The sequence below is a fragment of the Myzus persicae genome, unplaced genomic scaffold (genome assembly GCF_001856785.1).
Source record: "Myzus persicae strain clone G006 unplaced genomic scaffold, MPER_G0061.0, whole genome shotgun sequence".
Taxonomy (NCBI): domain Eukaryota; kingdom Metazoa; phylum Arthropoda; class Insecta; order Hemiptera; family Aphididae; genus Myzus; species Myzus persicae.
Window position 1 is genome coordinate 26,542 of NW_019101113.1, and position 22,007 is coordinate 48,548.

Below are 22,007 nucleotides of genomic sequence, written 5' to 3' on the forward strand. Positions count from 1 at the left end.
TTCCTCAAAATAATTTAAACATCATTTCAATTTTCCATTTTTTTTTTTCTAAGTCGAATAATAAGTCAAATAATAATAAAATATAAAACCGACATGTCACGCCCTCAAAAATATTATTATCTAAATTTTTGTAATGGATGATATTTCTGTAAGATTATATATTATAGGTATAAGGTCAATATAATATATTGATATATGTATAGTAAACATATACAACGACATATGTTATTACACCTACGTTAATTTTAATGTTAAAAGTTACTTTTATTTTTTTTAAACTTGTAAAACCTGTTTTTAAAGTTCCAAGATAACCGGAAAATTTAAGTAATTTGACACAGTTAAAAATCAGTTACTTTTTTCATTTAGAATTATATTTTTTTTAAATCCAATAATATCATAATAGTATAAAAGAGATCTTAACGCTTTAAATAAATTGCTATTAGTACTTATCCCCATAACTTTTCTACTTATAATATATATATTATGAATATGTTATATTATAATTTATAGATCATAACTATTATTTAAAACTATTATATTTAGAATTTATTTTATTCATAAATAATATTTGGTAGTTCCGATTATTATTATTTTATTTTTTATGAAATTAATTTTTACAAAATATGATTTATATATTAAATCTGTGGTTTTAAGAAAAAAAACAACTTAACATGACACATAAAAAATTAAAACTGAATAAATTAGAAGATACTTCTATTAAAAAAATAACTCGGTTTGTAGCTTGGTTAAAAGTAACTTAATTTTAACATTTGTACTTGTTAATATCGGATGAATGCCTTGGATTTAAAGCAATAATTTCGTGTAGGTATTTAATTAGTTGATTTTTTATAAATGGTATTGATTGCTCATTAGTCGTAAGTATAACAATAAATGCTCATAGAACACTGCTGTATAATAAAAAACAATAGTCAAATACATTTATGAAAACGTCTTAAATTTAACTAGTATGAAATCGTTTTTATGATCCTCGTCGAACTTCCACGGGCTTGAGTGACTGTTTTCAAAAAAAAAAAAAATACATAGTTTCATAATGTTCCACTCACTGATACACGACAATATTACTGAGTACTGAGTATCTATAATATATCGCTGAAAACTAAACTTTTTTAGTGATTTTTGAATATCGTATAGGCATGATAAAAATATTGGCTTTGAGTAAAAATGAGTGTTCATGCCGAATTTATAGACTCGACGCCATAAATCATGTCCTTACCGTATTATTTTAATCATGCAATAAGCTGAAGAGCAAGTAGACGCCTGACATCGCCAAAAACCTATCTTACCACACTAATACACATCCACACTATCCAATTCTCTTCGATCTCACCATATTATCAAGGTCCCGGCCAAGTGTGCCATGTTTAAGTAGTTGTGTTTAGGCAATTCCATCGTTCTTTGCGGCCACTTCTCGTCTTTGCAAGTATAGTAAATTACCATTAGTTTGTGCACACTTCCCACCAATAGCCAGCACAATACATATTACGCACCCGCATGCGCGTCGTCGTCGTGTATAATTCAGCCATTAGATCAAAATATTAAAAATAAATTTATTGACATGAAATAGTAATACGCTTGACAAAAATAAAATGTAAGTACTTCCTATGAGGTCTAATTTTAAAAACGCAAATGTGTTTGAATTCATAAACAAGATTACAATGCATAGGTTGAAGCACTTTCTCAGTGTTAGCAGATTCTTGACGGGAATAAAATTTTAATCTACATTTTATCAATTTTTCAATTTTTTTTGCTAAATATAATATAAAAAATATAATAATATACTATATACTCTGACTCTAACAGCTGCAAAGTAAACTTCTTAATCAAATCAAAAATCTTTGCATTTTTAAATTAAACCACTAGAATAGCCCCTTCATTTTTGTCATTCGCTAAGGTCGTTTTGATGAAAAATTGATATGGTTTACAAGGACATTAATCCTTATTATTATTATTAAAATTGTGTGTTTTTTGCATTTTAATACTGTATATCTTCGTGGTTCATGTTAATGAATTACTATCATTTTTTAAAACTACTTTTTTGATCTGTGCTGTCGTGTACATACTTATGCAGCTACCGTGTTGTTAATTTTTCATATTATTTTCATGTGAATTTTCTAGTCATTTATTACCTACTATTTCACAGTTCCGTGTGTCTTAGATTGTGTATTACAGCTGGAGTCTCGTGATGGTCAAAAATAAATAAATTCACTTTTGTTGATTTAAAAGCCAAAACTTGTGAAGCTGGAGTGTCTATAGTTATCGAAGTCATCTCTGGTAAAAATCGAACATGGTCGGAAATTCACCGACAGTGGATTAATTGGATACGTTCCACCGGTGCACGTGGTGTATTTTTTTTTTTTGCGATTCAAAAAGTGTAAAACGAAAGTTGAGTTCGAGTATGTCTAGTTATAAGTATCCCGTATGTTTAGGTCTACGGGGAAATCTAAAAATGTAAAACAATCAACATATATATGAATTCTATCGGAACTTATTCTAAGGATTTTTACCTACTGCCCAAACACACCGAAGTTTGTTTCATGAAATCTATTTGGAAAATTATACTTATCCCCCTCCTCCCCCCAAAAAATGTTATATTGATATTTGAGAATGTGGAAAAATATGTAAAAAATACGAATATTTTCCGTTGTACGTATACCATTATTTCAATTGAATTTCTTTAATTACGTAACCCCAGCTAATAACTGTATAAAATATAATATATGAATTGATTACGTACAAATAGTTTTAATAGCAAACATTTCGAGGCATAGGTATAGTGAGTAATGAGTATATTATAACTAAAACATGTCAATATTATACTTTTGTTTTTTATACTTATTAGATATTATTAATTACAATTTTACAATAGTACAATACAATTCAAATATCTAAATAATGAAAATTCTAGGACATCGTTTTGTAAGACCCGAGGATTCAACGATTGATCAAAAATGCCTTTAAACCAATCTTGTTCTCGTGCTTTGGAAGTTTCTTTTAACTATCGGTTTGATGAGTTTATCCATAACAAAGTTGCAGGTCTTGGATCCCATAATGTTAAAGGTGGCATGTTAAAGTGGTTTCATTTTTACAAGTCAATTCGGAATTCGAAGTGGTAGTGGTCGATTTTATGGTAGGTTTAACTAACCAATTCGTTAACAAATTTGAAGTCATATTCATATGTTATTAACCTGAAAAAATTAATTTATGTAATATATACCGATACCTACACAACAATTATGTAGGCATTAGGCAACTCTTTTGTGTGAAATGTAAATGAACGTTGGTATGTGTGTGAGTCATAATTTTCACTGAAAACGCCAAATGAACAAATAATATTTGTAATTTTTCAATTTCCATTATCAATATTATAACTCATAATACTTCTCAGTTATAATATTACAGTTGCATCCTTAATGTGCAATTTTATTATATTATAAGCATGGGCCATGGCACATGTGTCACGTGCAGGGCAGTGTTTAAATAAAATGGCAATGGAGACTACTACACATGCATTATTCTCAAATATTATCAACTTTAATTGATTTTAAATAAAATTTTTATTACATTAATATTAGGTATACATAATAAAAGTATTTTAATATTTAGTCTTAAGAAGTCATACCCACATCAGATATTTGTAGTTGGACGTGCTGCACCATAATAACTGAACTTGTTATGAATTCAGGGAAATAAGCAACTAAAAAAATTTAATTTAAATTCATTAGTTTTCACAAAAGACAAACTATACATAACTATTAAATTATTATACCATTAGAAATACTCAACAAGTCATCGTACATACAGTTATCTACTCGACATGGTGAGATAATGAAATATGAATTAGATGCCAAACCTCGGATTGACTCTAAAGATCTTCTTGTTCTTTCAATATTGTATCACCAGCGGAAGAAATGAATTCATTCGGCGTGGAGGGGTTTTCGATGCTCCTTAGAGAACTTAGCGAGTAGCTTAGTATAGCTGCTTTGAGTATGCGTCTTGTTTTGATGAGGTCTAGGGCGTAATAAATTGCCGTTACCTCCGCTGAATATATTGAGCAGAAATTGGGGAGTCTGAGCATTGATACGTGGTCTTTAAATACTACTGAAGCACCAACTCCGTTATCCGTTTTGGAGCCGTCGGTGTTTATTTCAGTGTGGTCGCAGAGATGGGAAGTGATTGATTGTAGGACAACGCATATTGTTTTCAAGAATTACGGGTATATATTATATAACATATTATTTCTCACCTGAAAATTAAGTTTTATTATCAATACAAGTATACAACACAAATATGAAATATTAATATTTGAAATGTTGACACAAATCATATTTGACACAATATCACATTTAATAAAAAATGAATGTTAAAAGTTAATGTTTTTTTTTCCAGCGTCGTAAATTAAAATATGATTGAATTAATAATTTTAAAACAAGTTTGGTGAAATGTTGCTTTCTAAGATAAACAATATTCAATAATTATTTAAATTTATACCTGATAACTTAACAACAATAATAACTTAAAATGTGAAAAAGTGATCTAAATTTCACATTGCATTTTTTTTCAAAGATAAAATGGTCCAGTTATAGATTATATTCGTAGTTTTAGGATGGTAAAATATAAGGGGTTGTTGAAGCCTCACTAAAAATGTGCAATGTGACATTTTGAGGGGGCTCAAGTGCCACATCCCCCTTTCGTTGATTTATGTTAATGATATTCATTAAAAACAAAAAATACCTAAGTATCTTTAATATTTTTAAATTGTTAGAATATTAAAACATGACAAAATATTACCATGTGAGTATAAAAAATTCTAATTTAATCATTTGGTGAAAATATCTTAATTGTTTGAAGTTAGGTGTTCGTTTTTAAATTACAAAAAAATATCAAAAAAAGGTCGAGGATGAATATTTAATTCAATGGTAAATATCAAATTTCGAAAAACTTCAAATGCGGACAATAAATAAATGTGATTTTCCAGTGAGCTTTTTTTTTGATATAGGTTGGAAAACTTTTTAGGAATTTTGTATTAAATTTTTTAATTTTATTTACTTATAAAAATTCAAAAAATCAATTAATTTTATTTCATTGAAAAAAATAAATGCATTCATGGGTCGAAATTTCATAATTGTTCTTTCTTTGATTTTCAGCTTCATTTCTAAAAACATTAACAGACCTAATGCTAATGCCTAAAGAACTTTTTACGTCTTAGTTGAGTTTCAAGACAATAAATTGAATGGGAATTACTTGATTTTTTCCTCGTTTAAACTTTTTAGTTGCTCAATAAACATTTAAAATCTGTACTTATTCTACAAGAAATATTAAAGTTTTTTGTAAATAAAAATTGAACTGAAGTATAAATAGAAATAATATTTAAATAAACTAGGATACTTAAAAGTAATTCATATATATCTTAAATTGGTGAGTTTGTGGACAGTTTTGAAATATTCATTTATTTTATGTATAAAATACGAGTATTTTCCATGTAAATATATTGAGACTAAATTTATTATTTAAGTATAATTGCAGTTGAATTTCTAATTTCCCATGTCATTATTGAATTGTTTTATCATTATCTGCGAGGATTACGAGTGAGTGATGGAGCGGCGTGTCACCTCAATGCTGTAATACTTAAAGTTATCTCAAACATAGCTATCATCAATGAAACAACAACAACAAAACTGTCATTAGTATGTTGTGGGTCGCCCATAAAACTCGAAAATTGCATATCTATGCTTATAAATTGCTCAATGCCAGACAATATATTTTGAATATTTTATGCTGTATAGAAAAAGACAGTATAAACTATAAATAATCAGTAAAAATATCATATATTGGTCGAATATTTTAGAGTTACTTCAAAAACCAAAATAGATTTGGTCTAAAATCAATTTTGTGTTAAGATTCTCGTTTTTAATTATTTTTTTCTGTCTTCCCCGGCTCTTTTCAAAAATACTGGGAATTTTAAATTTGGACACTTTGGTGCACCAACTAGTTTCAATTTCACACCGAAAAATATGCTGAAGTTGAAAACCGAAACATTATTTTTACTACTTATCGTGTACTCTGCGACGAATAGTTAATTGATCTTTGATATCTTTGATATCAAAGAATACTAATTGTTGGTATCATAAGAAATGCAACTACGATGAAAAAAATATAAAGTAATTAATTAATTACGATTATAATAATAGATTACAATAATAATTATCATTTTGATGGCTGCGTGTTAAAAAAAAAATAATGAATTGTGTTTGAAAACAATTTTGAAGGAATTTATTCGAAAATTATTTTTAGAAGTGCCTCATTAGATGACAAATTTGTGTATCAAAAGATAGTTGAAAGTAAAAAATATTTAGCACTTATTTTAAGTTCGATTTATACCAATTATTTCAATTCAAAGTATTAATGCATTTACGAAACTTAAGAGGGCCATAGTTAATAAACTAGTGAACCGAAATTGATAATTTGACTATCAAAATTTTTTTTCAAAAAAATCTTCAACAAAATCCATTAAAAATAAAGTTGTTACCATTTTAAAAAAAGTTGATTTTGCTGTTGGTACAGTTTCGAGTTTTAAAATTTTGAAATTTTTCTAAAAATAATGTCTTGTTAAAAATAAAGAAACAAGTATTTTTTTGTTTTTTTGAAATCCCATATCATTGATCCATAATCGATAAAAAAAAAAACCTGAGTGCAATGACATAACAATTTAAGATACATCCTTTATATGAAACAGCATGTCGTTATAATTTAGTACATATTATACATTTACACTGATTTAAAATACACATAAAGTATAAACATGTATTCATCACTCAATAATAATCGTATAACAATGTTGATTATTCCATAGTTCAATTTAAAGTTAATAAGCAGCAATATTTATAGGTTTGTTCAAGCAACTTAAACATTTTCAGCTAAAAGTATTTTATTATATTATTTTGAACTGCAATAGTTTGCAATGTACTGGATAAGAATACATGATAAAAAGCATATATATAATATTATGTGGATCATAATGGCTTAAATATGTTTGTACCTACTTCTTAAGAAATTAAATTTTAATCCCAGAATTTATTTATTTAGCACAATAACCTAAATGCATTTATAGTGTGTGAATTTTGGAATGCAATTTTTTGCAACCGTCCTTGGTGCATCAATATCATGCCAAAATGAGTCTGAACATGCGTGCTGGAAAAAGGTTATCAAACTCACCACGATGACAATAATTATTACATTAATAATAATATCGTCTCCTCTGGTTGTCGGTGGTATATTTCCGGACAAACTGTGAACACGGCGCTTCGATTATGCAATTTCGCTTAACTTTTTCCTGTTGATATTAAGTTACTACGCTTGGATATTTTAGTATAAAATGTAATAATAACAATAGATTTTCAAAATTCGAATATAGATACAGTGCTTGTGCCACGATGGTATTTGTATTTTAAATCCATCAATAGATGATTTGTTGACAAGCTATAAATATATTATATAAATAGTTATCTTGAATCTAAAATTCTGTTTTTTTTGTTTATCAAAGTTAAAATTGTAAAAATAGCCTTTCAAATACCAAGTTTTGTTTCTTATTTATATTATTGTTACAAATTAATAATTATATACATAAATCAAAAATCAAACATAGTACTAATGACATTCTATAAATATTATAATATCATCTTCATACTTCAGTTCTTTAAACATGACGTAGTCGCATGCGTAAACAACTTTATATTAGCCAGTGCGTCGGTACACGCTCAAGTGACGGGACGCAATTAATTTGGAATTTTTTTTTAATACTATTCATGTTATTATTTAAAAACCAAACGCGCAAAATCATTGAGGCCATTATTATTTCGAGACACGATTTTAAAGTCAGTGTAGCGTGGTACAGTCGGCCGCGGGGTAACGATTGTTTGGAGTGGGTTTCGCTGTATGTCATAATAACACTGTCACTATAAAAGTGTGGTTTACTGTGTATATGTATTTACATTTTTTTTTAATCTCCCTCTAATTGAACGAATAACTAAAGCACATTCCAATATCGCATAGTGTCAGTTTATACGCACACACACACACACACACACACACACACACACACACACACACACACATACCATATTATGTATATAAACATATATAAATATATATACTTGTACGCATAAAATTAGAGATGTGAGGTAAATTTGCCATTTACATTTTTACGGGTAAAAAATTTACCGTACATTTTACCAATTTTTTTTAGTTAAATTCTCTATCTCTATATACAAAATACGAGACGCATTATTCAGTTAACATGTGTGTGTATATAGCACATAAAATAAACATTGTGCACTAGAGACTAGACGTTTAGAGAGGATCGCTTGAGAGACCCTATAATGAAACACAGTTGAAGAAATACCTTCAATGTCAACAAAATGTGTCTAGTTATTATTATTATAAATTGAAATATTTAGGTTACTGAAACTACTTATACTATTTTTGTGCTCCATATTTATGTTTGTTTTGTTGTATATGTGTGATAATATTTATTTTTTTATTATTTCAGTACCCGAACATTGTATGATATTTTCTGGCAACAACACACACACACTTGGACTACTTTGCAACTATTTTTTCAGGGAAGGAAACAACATTTTAATCGGATCCAGTTAAATATGTTTGGTTGTAAATTTAAATTTGTAAAACTATATTATATGTCAATATACAGATTTAAATTATTCTTTTTTTTTAAAGTTAAAAATTTAAATATAAGTAATATATACATTTAATATAGCATCTAATACCTAGATTATTATTATATATTATGACGTTTATAGTATTTCTATCACATTTAAGATTTATTTCGTATGTTAATGCATTTGAAATATATAACATACTCATATAATTATAGTGTTGAATAAATTATTATGAAATATTGAAAGTTGAATTTTTTATAAAAGTGCCAAAAAATAGTTATTAAACTTGCAGACTTAACTTTGCACTCGCTTGACAAATATTCATTTTGAACTAAAATATTTTTCAGATTTTCCTGTTTTATTAATAGTTACCATCATAATTTCGTAACTAAATATTTGTGCAGCTTAGGTATGTTCAAATATATTATTCACAAAATTAAGTCTAGTTATTGTAATTTCTAAATGTAAATTGTTTGGTATTACTATAAAAATATAATTAGTATGGTAAGTTTTTATAAAAATATAGGTACCAACGATTTACTCAATCCATGTGGTATTATATTATTTGAAGTTATTATTACCATAAGTAGGGTGTAACCTAACATAATTCTAAACCAATGGATGGTCTTTGTCTGCGTATAACACTCAATGTGAAAACTTCTAGGCTGACCACCAACTGTACCATCATCACCCTCGTCACTATTCGAACTGAGACAAACAATTATATTACATATTTTATAATATGTGTTTATGTAAAGATTAATAACTTATTTTGTTCTAGTAAGTGCACTATTACAGTATTACTAGGCTTAATAATAAGTCCACCATCGACCATAATGTGTGTAATAACTTCGCGAAGAGATTTTCTCGTTGGCTGTCCAAGCTTACAATAGTACAATACTGCTATTACTAACTTCGTCCACCGAACTTCGAATTAGTGCAATAAATTGGTCCTGGGAGTTGGGACTTAGAGACAGATGAAACTGGCTTTGGTTTTGGGTTTATCTTCTACTTAAAATCGTATAGGTATGATGTGTTCATGAAGTTGACTGTCTTGTCTCGAAAAAGGTCTAAAATAAATTTAAAAATAATAAGGCCACAGACTTTTTTTAATTTGAAATCACGTGTTCATCAAAAAAAATTATTTAAAATTAAAAATAAATTATACAATAGCTAAAAAGAATAATAATAAAACTGTACAGTATAGCACTATATCGCCTTGAATAAATAATTCAATATATTGTAAAATAAAGTGATCAGGATTTAACATACATTTTTAAACATACATTTTTGATCTTAATAATATGAACTATGTACACAAATTCTACATTGGTGGAAACGGTGCCACTGCAGTTGGAGTAGTTCCAACAACTGCAGGGGAAGATACTTCAATGATACGTCTAGTTGGTTTAGGCACTTGAACGAAATATTTTAATTTGGTTTTATAATTTACATCTGTTTTATCATTATCTTACACTCTAGAATCATTGACGACGCTACTGATTGGTAACCTAAAAGTTATAAAATATTTTTTCTTCACAAACAGTAATTTTAAAATGTTAAGTATGATTTAATTATTTTTACTCGGGCTTGGCTAGTTTTATCTCAGCTTTTTAATTTTTCCTTTTGTTCGACCACTTTACTCATATTACTGTCAGAATCCTCAATTATCTAAACAAAACCATAAAAATCATTAAAAGTTCTAATTAAAATCTACATTTAAAAACAATTAATTATTTACAGATTTTGAATGAATAATTAGTCTGTGCTAACTGTATATTTAAAAGTGTATTAAATATAAGAATAATATATTTTTTACATTATATTACGGACATTTTTTTAAAATTTAATTAATATATTTAATGTAGCATACCCGTCTCGCCTCCACCCAAGATCATATATTTATTTTTTATTTTTTTTAAATTTTCTATTTTTAGAACATATTTTCTAGAAAACTTATATAACTTATTAAATTTCTAATTCCATACTAATATTTTAGTATAAGGGAAACATAAACCAACTAACTCGCGTCTTCGAGTGGTTTTTGCAGCTACCTAAACAGACACACTAGTATAATATATTATAACAATATTAATACCTAACATATAAACCTATGATAATGAAATTGTTGAAATAACATGGTACGGAAAGGATCTAACATTAGCTTATCTTATCTTTGCCCGTGATATGATTATTAAGTGGGCATGGTCACTTCTCACGTCATAAACAGGCTAAAAATTTCAGCCAAATAGGTTTAATAGTTTTTGAGTTTACCCCGATCATACAAACAAACGCTATCATTTTATATATTAGTGCAGATGAAAGCATTTAAGCCTTTTCTCAAAGCATCAGGAAGATTCTTAAAATCATTTTCATTTTGCTGTGTTTCATAAATTGGTTCATTATTTAATGTTGACCCAGTGGATTTATTTAGATTTTAGACCAACTGTAGACACTAAGGTGAATTGTGGTTTTTTTGTTGGTTTTTGAGAAGTAGTCCCATCAGACTCAATACTTTTTTGGAACTATTTTAAAAATCACTGTCAAGAGAACTTCTTGTCTATTGATCTAAATTATTTTTTGCCACGGATTCAATTTTATCTAAATTGTCTACAGCTTTCAAAACTCTACTAGATTACCATCGACCTCGTTAAAATTAATTAGTCGTTCAACAGGCTTAACTATATTTTATTCATTAGTTATTGTAGACTGTGATAGAGATTGTGGTAGATCATTCTTTGAATTATTTTAATAGATTTAGATGATTCTTTGAAAGTTGGAGTTTTGAGATCATTTTCAGTTGTACTAGACTGACTAGATTTTTTAGAACGACTAATGGTACGATCTCTTTCTTTAAATTTCTTAGGTTTTTTTTCTCCACTAAACACATAGGTATTTGTAATTTATTTTATATATTATTTGAAACGTTTAAGTTGTAACCAATCTATAAAATATCAACACAGTGTTATTAAAAAAATGAATTATTATTTATTTTAAAAATTAAACAAAACTTGTTTTTTGATGACTTTAAAAGCTAGTATTTACATGTACTTACTTAAGTATGAGTATATATGTATATAATGACTATTTAGTTTTATTAATTTAAATTTATCTAAACAAAATATACATATGAATACAAATAATAATACAATATTTTAAGGATATGTGTTTTCATTTATAACTTGAAAGAACTGAACGAGATCATTTAAAATTATAACTTGTTGTACCGTTGTAGGTAAGTGTTGTGTATGAAATGTTTAAATATTTCAAACGTTAAGACTTTGTATTGCTTTTGAAGCCGAAATAAATAAATTATCATAGATATCATACATTTTAAATGATTATAATTAATATTTATTAATGTTTAATACCTGAATAATGTTTTAGTTTCGTATTTTATAAACAATTTTTTTACTTTTTAGATATTATTTGTAGTTATGAGTTATTATGGCTACTTGTTATATAGATTTAAATTTATTCAATCAATATAGGTGCATTCAAGTCTGAGTAATGCCGTGGTATACACAAATCCTGTTATTACATAATAAGTATAAAAATAAAATAATAAAATATTTTGAAATGTTTTATACATATATAGGTATGTAATATATCACATACATTACACACACACACACACACAAACACACACACACACACACACACACACACACACACACACACACACACACACATATTAAGTCAATGGATTGTTTTTCTATAATAATTAGAATAACTTACACAGTATAGTAGGTATCTATTATCTAATCGGTTTAACGACTTGTTATGATCGACGTCTATCTGAGCAAAAACATACAAAAACACTATGCTATTATAGTAACCTTTGATAAAATCGTCTGCATGATAATTTTATTACGCCTTAGCCACCAGGTAATGGGAGTTTAAATCAATTATTTGTATGAGTGTTGAATTAAGTGATACACGTCAGAGAAATACGAATATAACTATACCATAATTAGCAAGTGCACTAGGTACAGCTTAATATTATTTATTATTACATAAAATAATCTTTGCACTTTCATAGATCGAATTAAATTGGACATGGTACATTGAGATATTTTCACATAACATATAAACTGATATGTTTACTTACTAAGTGTTATTTATAATAATTATGGGTTATCATAATATAACTTCACAGGTATCAAATACTATAATCTAGACATTTAATTTGGAAGAAATCGAATGAAGAACTAACTAACAGTTTTTTTGACATCCAACAAATAAATAATTATTTGTACATTATTGTTCATTTAGGATTTTGGAGATAATTTTTTTCAATCGAAATATAATAATTTTTGCTACAACAGCACACGTATAGTCATTGAAACGAAGGTATTAAATTTGAATTCAGTAATAAACCATTGTACTATAATTATAGGTATAATGCGGATAAAAATTCTGAAAGAAATATACTCGTATGGGCCGATATGGATATCACTAGATCAGCATTTATTACTTGAGTAATTTATATTATAATTGTATTATTATTTATTTTTATTATTTATTCTGAATACACAACCTACATCAGGTTAAACTAATTTTTGATCAAAAGCATCACATGTCTGTATTTTACATGTGATTTTTTTTATTCCTTTTTTAGGTAAGTCATATTTTGTGTGTTCAATACATTTCATGTTCACTTCTATAAATAGTAAATACTCTTTCATTTTTTTTAACCAATGTAATATAGATATTGTTCTTTTGTAAAGTGTGTGTTCCTTGATATGTCGATATTAACCTTAAGGTACCTATGTCCTATACAGTATACAACTTCTGATAGAACTACATGGAGTCGTATATAGTATAGGTGCCGAAGAATACAGTGAATATCTTAAAACCAGGGTAATCTACATTATTGTACGTACTTAGAAAATGTCATGGTGTATGTAAAATAATTAAATATGGAGAATAATATTTTAAAATATTTTCGATTAATTTCATAAGCCCGTATGCCAAATGTATTAAAGTCTGGGAAACAGTTGAGTTTTTTTTTCGTAAAAGAGCTTGAAGAAAAAATTTAGCATACCTATCCAATGCTTAGGTGCTTATTATTTGTTCAATATAATGCGTACCCACACTGTATAAACCAATAATAGTATAATTCCTGAAGTATTGTAATCATTATTTATTTTAATGTTAGTTTTGTATAATGTATAGGCAGCGGCAATATAGATCAGCGTTTCTCGTCATTTGGTACGCTTACCACGAGTGGTACTTGGAAGGCTCATAGGTGGTACTCGAAGAAATTCTCTCCGTATAGCAAAAGAGAAATATCGTCAGTGGATCATTGTTTATATTAAATATCATTTGATATTAATAATAATATAAATAATAATTGAACACAATATAGGTAATTAATTTTCTTTTTGTAAATTAAATGCCTATATTGTCATAATTTTGTAGCTATAAAATTAAATAAGATGCTATATATTTATAAAATGGAGTATACAAAAAAACATGTTATTTCTTTAAGAGGTACGTGAACATTTTTTAACTGTGTGAGTGGTACGTGGATACAAAATTGTTGAGAAGCAATGATCTAGATTTTAGATTTTTTTTATTTGTAGAGATAATAGTATTACAGACTCTATTGAATTGTGAATTGTATCACTTAAAAATAAATATTATCTTGAAAGATATACTTATATTTACGAATGGTTATAATTATTTAGTAGCACGTTCTTGAAATGTTAATAAAAAAACTCCGATGTAAATTTGTTTATAAGAACTTTTTGAATATTATTTTATTTTTCGTATCTACAACTAAAAATATGCGTATTCATTATTGATAAGTTTCCAGTTAATTTAATCAAGTTACAAAAAAGCGTATAAAAATACTTACTATCAACCATATACCTATTCCCACTAATCTACTAAAACTTAAAATCACATTAAATAACTTTCTTCCCCTTTTATCCATATTTGTTTGATTTGTTTGAATTATAATTGTGAACATTGGGTACAGTCAAAAACAATTTTGTAAGTTATTTTCAATATATAATATGCTAATAATATAGGTGATTAAAAAATGTCCTCTAACACTGACATAATAATATATTTGTAGCTATATTCCAAACGTCATTTTACATAAGTATAACTTTTCAAAGTGTACATAATCAATTTTTATTAGTTTAATCGATTGATATTTATTTTAATAGGTACCTATACGTGGCTACGTGGATACGTTTGTATTTCCAATCACATCTGAAATTGTCCACTCAAGTAGCTGGCTGTAAAAAGTTAACAGATTTAAGGGTGGAAGCAGACTATGTGTCGAATGGAAATTGTGTTCTACTAATATGACCGACCTTTCGTGCTTGTTGTTCGAGCTCAAATCGTTATTGTTTATTTGAAAAGGAACATAGGTGTAAAATGCGTTATTTTACGCGCACATGTTGTCATATTAACTACATAATTGTACATAATATACAAGGTGTAACAGAGGAACCTGACAAAAAAAAAAAAAAAATAATGTCGCTACCATTTGTTCCTACATTTGTCGCGGGACAAATTTTTTTTAACATCATCATATGAGTTGTAAATAATTTATGAAATATTGTTGCTGGCCTTGGGATCTCCGCTTATAATATAAAACATGTAATAGAATATGTTATATTTACGAATATATCGACCTTATATGCACTACACCGGCAAGCCGCAAGTTAGGCTACATCAAAGGAGCCGACACCACTTATAAGCAAGCCCGTAGAACAGCGTGGGCAGATGTATCACGAAGACCGGAGCAACTTCTCGTCACACACGCACACACTATTATACACTTACCATATTTTCTGCTGAATAAACATTATTCTTTAGTTCACTTGGGACTATTGTGTCATTTTGTCACCAAGACGTGTGGCTTTTGGAACCTTTAGAAATCCCGCACACAACAATGCAGGTACTCGTGTCAGCAAATTTCCTAAAATTGTATTTTGAAAAAAGTTATTACGTTCTAAATTAATTTAATCAAAAAAATATTGATATTTAAACAAATTCAAACTACTCGGCTTACAAAAATGTTTCCCCATCAAAATTGTTCTTATGATCAGATTCACAAAACTGGCTATTTTGAACTCATCCAAAAAAAAATTTAGTTTAATTTAAATGCTTTTATATTATTTAGTATTAAAAAAATAAAAATATTTTTTTTATATTATACATAATGCACCGCAAGTGACTATAAATTATATATGAAAAAAAAATTCAAAATATTGATTGTAAAAAAGTTATTGCATTGGGTAGTCAGTTCTTTCTGTTACACCCTCTGACGCGGCTACGGCGGTGATGGTGATCGCGGTGAGCCGGTCGGCGATCTCGAGAGTCACGGACGGTTTGGGTGGCACTCGACGTAAAAAGAAAGATAGTACACTGGTTGTGGTCCGTATGACCGATATGTCTGTATTTGTTATGCAAAAAATGATGTAAGACACGAAAAGAAACGACGGTGTCCTGGCTGGATGATGGTTCGGGTAACGACCGGTGTCCGTTTTCGTGCTGGTGTAGGCCGTTCGACGATCGGCGTAAGAGAGCGACCCCGTCCGGTACTTGTCCAGCGCGATTTGTCTTCCCGTGCCACCTAGCCTTTGCGGCGTGGAGAGGAGAGTCGACGGTGTCGCGTCGTAGTCACCCATGGTGGTGGTTGATAAAGTCGTAGACCGGTCGCGGCGGTGCCTGTACTTTGACACCTCATATCATAATATTATCTATACAGTTATTTAGTATTTTGTACATATTATTATGTGGTAGTAAAGTGTTTAAGTATAGACATTTATTAGGTTTTAATAGTAACATATTACATTATTATAATGTCATTTGTTTACCGAGTAAATATATGAGGGTTGATGTTACGCCATATGCTTTTGACTATCATAATATAAAGTACACAGGTGCAGATATTTGTTACGGTAAATACGGTTATAATAATAATTTAATTAATAGTATTATGATGATTTTACACATTATGAAGTTATGTTAGGGTAATGATGTGAATATCATTATAAAAAAGAAAACAATCGTTACAGATTTCTGACATGCATATTTTGACATTTTAAAATCTTGTTACAACTCAAAGCAATCCACTTAAATATTGTACAGCCATGAATGCCCATCGTAATCTATAGTTTTTTATTCTCTTATACAATAGTGTTAACTACCCATATAATAATACAATTTTTTTTTCGTTTTCCTTTTTTTTTCACTTAATCAATGATGTTATTTATTATTTCAAACATAAATTTCTTTAGTTGTGTCAAAGCTGACCTTCTAATGATATCCCGCCAGCTTCCATCATCTTCCACCAACCGTCTACCAGTCCGCCTCCCTCTCCCACAATTCGTCGGAAAATATTAAGAAAATTTCTTAGGCTGCGGCTTCCTCACGCACGTTCGATTGAACGTAGTCTTTTCGCACAACCGGATGCAGTCCCAAAGATTGGGGTTTTTTCCTTCTTTATACGTCCAAAATTTACTTCACCCTTCTTATCCCTACATGATGACAATAGTCGATAATATTATTATTATTCATTAATGGTGAATTTCGTCCGTATGTACGTATATAATATTATAATTAGGGCTGTGCATTTTTAGAACAGTGCATTTTTTTTGGTGATTGTGGAACGTAGCATATTTTACTGAATTTTTTGACATTTTTAAAGGTTCTTTAGTGTATTAAATTCATAGCCCTAATTATAATATAATATATCTGCAGTAGTAGTGGTATAAGGCTCGGATGAGTTGTACATTGTACATTAATACATTTTACATTGTTTTTTAATCATGTACAAATCAATGTTTATTTAACAGTAATGTATTTTATAATTAGCACAATGATATTTTGTGAATTGAATTATATAATAAAAAAAGAGATGAATGCAAAGTAAACTAATACATGCAGTAACAAAATGTTGATATAATTATTATCAAATGCGATTAGAACTAGAACGTATATAAACACCGTCCGAAACAGAAAACAAATCAAATGTATTCACTAAAACCAATCGCAAGTAACGTAGTGTTATTTTCTGTAATAATTTGTACATGGTGTTAGAGTAATAATTTTGGATTCGACACCGCTAAGAAGTTCGACGAATAAGGACAGTATTTCAAGTTCGCTATTCCGAAGAATGAATCATAATAGCTGATCAAGAGAAAAAGGCATTGCTAGATGTAAGAATTTATGATTGTATCATGAGGATTATTTTTATTTAAATTCCAAACATTTTTATTCGATTTATTTAATAAGAATTATTGTAAACCTCGAAACAGTTATTGATTATTTTTAGATATTTAGAGTCGATAATAACTTAGAGGCTAAATTGAAACTAGTGCCTACTAATGATGGCAAAATCCATTTTCATTATTTGTGGTCTTATTATTGTCATAGTAGGTCAATGTATCGTTAATGCTGGTAGTGGTAAATCAAAATCAGATGCTGAGAGTATGTTAGGAATGGCGGCTGATGCATCAGAGATTGCTAAGAATGCACAAGAAATTAAAGATCGACATAGATCTAAAAAAAAACCTAAAAAAATTAGAAATAAACGTCAGAAATTCACAAACAATGGTATGATGGGTTATGCCGAAGATATTGACATGATGAAACACGATAGAAGTATTTTAAATAAAAAAATTTATAACAGCGATGTAATGCCAGGTGATATTGTAGCATGTCTGATGAAAAGTGGCAATACACAACATTATGCTATAGTAATTGATGGGACCGGGACCACTGTTGGATTTGGATACTACGATAATGGTATTAAAAAAACAGATGTTCTTGGGATTCCTTTAGGAAATGTGAAAGGGCATTTTGAGTATTTAAAAGCTGAGAACTTATCAGAGTCTTATAAAAATAAATGTGCTGTGTTAAAAAACGCATATAACACACATTTTTTAAATGTTGATGATAATTCCCCTTGTTCTAAACAACTTAGTTCAGCATACGAAAAATGGAGTGTAATTTTAGCAGATAGAATTAACAAAATAAAGTCATTAAATTTAATGTATAACGTTATGGAATGCAATTGTCAAATTATCGGATCATACCTCGCATATGGTTTTTTAAATGAAAGAGTTAATTGTGTTACAGAAAATGGTGACAAAATATTACGATATCGTAATAATAAGCATAGAACTAATGTTGGTGAAGTGAATGATGCATACATCGATTATTACTTAACTTGTCGTGAATAAAAACAATTTAAAAAGTACGTAAAATTTGAACAGTAGATAACAATAATCAATAACTAATGAGGTATAATATAATAATGTAAACCGTAGTGTTAATAAGCAAATATTTTAATATCTTACATAGTATGTAAGAAAAAAATAATACATATAGGACATAGGTATATTAGTAATTATATTAAAAAATACATTTTTTTTCGTATTTGGAGGATTGTTCCAAAATAATAAAACTAAAGTACATTAACCCGTAATATTCTCAATACCCATATTAATTATTCAGTGATGTTTGTAAAATAAATAACATTTTAAATATAAAATCGAAATGAAATTTGAATTGTATCCAATAGTATTAAATCTAATTAAAACGCAGATTTTGTTTGTGTATACAAGATAACGATTTATCTTGGAAGTAATTTGTCTAATTTGTTATCTAATTAAATATTGTTAAAATGTAGAATGATTGTAATCATGTAGAATAAAAAAATTGTATAATTTATTTGTAGATGTACAGAATAAATTAATTTAATTCAAATAATGTGCTTTATAAATGCATTATATTGATATAGATAGATACAGTATACTCTCGATTATCCGTGGAATAGGGTGACAGGACATCCAAGAATAAAAAAAAATAATAAAAAAAATAATAAAAAATAGATTGGAAATTTAAATTTTTGTATTATAAATTGACAAGGATAATCAAGAGCACACTGTATATGCATTTAAATATATTATTGTAATATTAATGAAGTTAAACAGTTGAATGATAATTTTCAACGAGTTTAGGGTCTACGCAAACAATGTAAGCGTAGTCGATTGGTAGATTGACAAGTCGTTTATATTCGATTAATCAGCGGTGAGTTATTTCAAAAATGGGTCAAATAAACCGATTAATCGATATAAAATTGATTAATTTAAATAATCGATCAGGTCTATATTTTTGTGCTTACGAGGACCAGGTAAATAAGGTCTACCAAATGACAGAATTGTAGTCTAATGCAGAACGAACAAAATAATGAGCAGTACAGAGATTTTAGTGTTATTTGATTATGGACATCTGAACTATGACTATATTGACTGTCAGTTGCAAATAATCTGCAGTGATTGTAATTATGGGGTTATCGGTAGATTAGTAGGTGATAGGTATACTGTAAGGTGGGTGAAATAGTGTGCAATTCTATGATATTTTTTAAGTTCGCCACTGCTCTGTAAGTATGCTTTTATGTATAATACTTTCCAGCTACGTATTTGACAATTAAATAGTAGTACATGTATGCATATATATTATTTACTATGCATGCTGCAGTTGATGTATGTGTACATATATGTCTGACATATATATAAGTGCATTACCCACTAGTATGTAACTGCATGTGATCGAACGGGATTATATGAAAATGTATAATGCGATACTACCGTATACAGTTTTTATAACTATTTAACATTAAAGATAAAGAACAATGAATAATATTAAATAATAATAATAATACAAATACCTCGGTTATTATACTTACATTGGCACTCGTCAATGCGATGATGCAGTACTGTAGTCCATATATTATTATATATTATCCAGTATATACCTGTATGCACTATACATAATACATCTGTGTATTGTAGTCGATATGTCATATAATATTATTCAGTATACCTATATAAGTTTGTGCTCGATCGACAGTCAATCAATCTTCTCCACGAAAACTACGTCATTCTTCGGTAGCTATTATACGAGCTGGCGGTGTGGCGGCAGTATAGACGGTGGGTATTTTCCATCCGTGTTACGAAATCAAACCCTTCTGCTTTTTAGAAAACTATAAAATACTACTAAACAACTAATGGCGGATCAATCTCGTCTGCGGCCATGATAACGCGGAAACGATAATCTTCAACCGTCATCGTCTATACTCTCGCACACGCACTCACACTGAAAACGATCGACCGGACGTAACGCCGAACGCGTTGCGACTGATCTCGTCGGCGGCGGAAACGTCGTGGAAGCGTCGCGTTGCCCGCGGGGGCCAATCGCATCCGTCCGCGGACGACGAAAGTGCACCGGCGATCCGCCCATTGACGATTTTCCAGCGACACGTTTGCGTCCAACTTCTTGGTATCACGATTATGGCGGAAAGCATGACATATAGGACATAGCCACAAGAAAAGCGCACTATTTGCAAGCATTTATATAATATATACATTAAAGAAACACTCATAATATGACATTATATATGTATAATGTTGTACCAAAATAAGAACTATATATTTTTTTTTTCTATAAAGTTGTTCATTTAATGAATATTGACAAAATAATCAGCATCGGCTGTATGTTAATTTATTTATTTAATCTCACGGAGAAATAAAAAAGTGTTCTTTCTTCTAAATTATTTGTAAGTATTATTAATAGAGTAAAAAAAAAAACCAACCGAAATCACTTGAAGATCCATTTTCGCTAGCCCTAGATTCGGATTCATTTTCCGGTATTTGTACTGATTTTTCAATGTACAATAAATATTTAATTTCTGGAAGTCGGAGATTTTTAAAGGTTAGTTCTTAAGAAGGCGTTGTCTCCGTCGTACACACGAACGACATTGAAAATTTTCGTTTACTAGTTTCAATACAGTGTGCTATTAGTTTTGGTAGGTATTAAAGCGAATTGACGTACTATCAAACTTTTAGCTTAGAACATTATCTGTATATGTTCTCTCGTAGGTTTATTACTGTATTTTATTTTTTAAGTGCGTTATGTGTACGCGTAACTCATTAATGTATTGAAAAGCTAATAATGTCTGCATTGGTTATACGCTTGAATTACTTCAAAATTCTTGGATACGACTAATACAAGAATGTAACAACTAAACACAGCCGTCATGGATATTGACTGAACATTTAAAATGTAATGAAAGTTTGACTTTTGTAGTGGATGCCGAATGGTGAGGGATGACTGGGGAAGTCGCTTAAGTCCCTCGATGACATGGCAGATGCCGAGTATAATGTGATATCTCAAAATGCTGATATAATAAACAGTATTATATGGGTATCGATGGATTAATTATCGTTACATATTAAATTATCATGAAAACAAGTCTCGAAGAAATCGCTTTTCGGTCTG

General features: G+C 28.8%; 1 long non-coding RNA gene across 3 annotated transcripts; it reads right to left on the reverse strand.

Moving 5' to 3' along the window:
- Positions 1–2,878: 2,878 nt before the first annotated feature.
- Positions 2,879–21,145, reverse strand: LOC111027756. 3 transcript variants are annotated; one of them, XR_002603837.1, is made up of 9 exons: positions 20,553–21,145; positions 20,416–20,493; positions 15,730–16,420; positions 15,501–15,636; positions 10,281–10,367; positions 9,611–10,207; positions 3,788–4,264; positions 3,641–3,715; positions 2,879–3,206 (listed from the first exon to the last, which is right to left on the reverse strand). It is a non-coding gene; the product is annotated as an uncharacterized LOC111027756 (long non-coding RNA). The 3 variants fall into 3 exon arrangements; XR_002603838.1 differs by lacking the exon at positions 15,730–16,420; XR_002603839.1 differs by lacking the exons at positions 15,501–15,636; positions 15,730–16,420 and having other exon boundaries at positions 2,880–3,206.
- Between the last annotated feature and the right edge of the window lie 862 nt (positions 21,146–22,007).